Here is a 1,277-nt window from a genome sequence, read left to right on the forward strand (position 1 = left end):
TTTCTTTTGTTTCTTTAAATTTTGTTTTAAACTTTTGTTCTTTTTTGTTTATGTTTATGTTCTTTTAAATACTAAAAAAAATCAGCTTTTTGTTAACCAAATTGAGATTAGAAATTAATTATTGATAGTTGATAATTCAGTTTTCCTGGGATGACAATCAGATTTGACGTCGTTACCGAGAACTGAAAATTATCAATATCAAAATAGTTAATTTTATTTCTAATTTAGTTGTTCTTTGAAAAGGTTTCTAATTTTGTTTCCTTGCATATTGTTGATTTCCATTTCAGGTAACATTGTTATATGCGTAGAATAAGAGGAGCAGATAATATTGTTCCTATTAATCCTGAGATTGAGAAAACATGCAGGCAGAATCGAAGAAACAAGAGGGTAGAGAATTCTATTGTTTTTATGGTTGATAATTCTAATAGTGATTTTTTGAATGGAGGAGTGCCACCAGTACCACCAGTGGCACCAACTCAGGCAGAAGCTCAGAATCCCATTGTTTGAAGTTTAAGGGAATATGTACTTCCTACTATTACGGGAGTGCAGACATGCATCAAACCACCGACTGTTACAACTAACAATTTTGAAATTAAATCAACAATACTTCAAATGGTTTAGTCCACAGTTCAGTTTGGTGGACTCCCCACAGAAGATCCACACATGGATGTAACTAATTTTCTGGAGTTGTGTGCCACTTTCAAGATGAATGGGTGGAGAGACTATGCGATAAGGTTAAGGTTTTTCCCATGCTTAGTGAGGGATAGAGCCAAGAGTTGGTGGAACTCTTTGCTGACCAACTCTATTAGTTCTTGACAATATTTAGCTCAAAAGATCCTAGCCAAGTTCTTTCCCCCATCCAAGGCTGCGAAGTTTAGGGGTGAAATTAATATTTTTTATCAGCTAGATGGGGAATGTGTTTATGATGCGTGGGAATTTTCAAGGAGCTTGAAAGGAAATGTCCCCACCATGGGATTGAGAAATGGATGTTAGTCTATAATTTTTATAATGGGTTGTGTGGTACTACGCATACGATTATTGATGCTGCAGCTGGTGGGGCATTTATGATCAAGAGTAATATTGAAGCACAAGTGTTGCTAGAGGATGTGGCGATGAATAATCACCAGTGGTCTGATGAGAGAGGCACCAATAATAGAAAAGGGGCTGGGGTTCATGAGCTTGATGCTATCACTGCTTTGACAACTTAGGTAGCTTCATTACCTAAGCAGTTGCAGCAAACCACTCTCTTAGCCAATGTTATTCAGATGCACTATGGG

The 1,277-nt window shown here is 36.7% G+C and overlaps 1 non-coding gene across 1 annotated transcript; it reads right to left on the reverse strand.

The window, feature by feature from the left end:
- Positions 1–870: 870 nt before the first annotated feature.
- LOC133828201 (small nucleolar RNA R71) lies at positions 871–976 on the reverse strand. The gene has a single exon (XR_009890835.1). It is a non-coding gene; the product is annotated as a small nucleolar RNA R71 (small nucleolar RNA).
- Positions 977–1,277: the final 301 nt, after the last annotated feature.

This window comes from Humulus lupulus, chromosome 3 (assembly GCF_963169125.1).
Source record: "Humulus lupulus chromosome 3, drHumLupu1.1, whole genome shotgun sequence".
NCBI classification, from domain to species: Eukaryota; Viridiplantae; Streptophyta; class Magnoliopsida; order Rosales; family Cannabaceae; genus Humulus; species Humulus lupulus.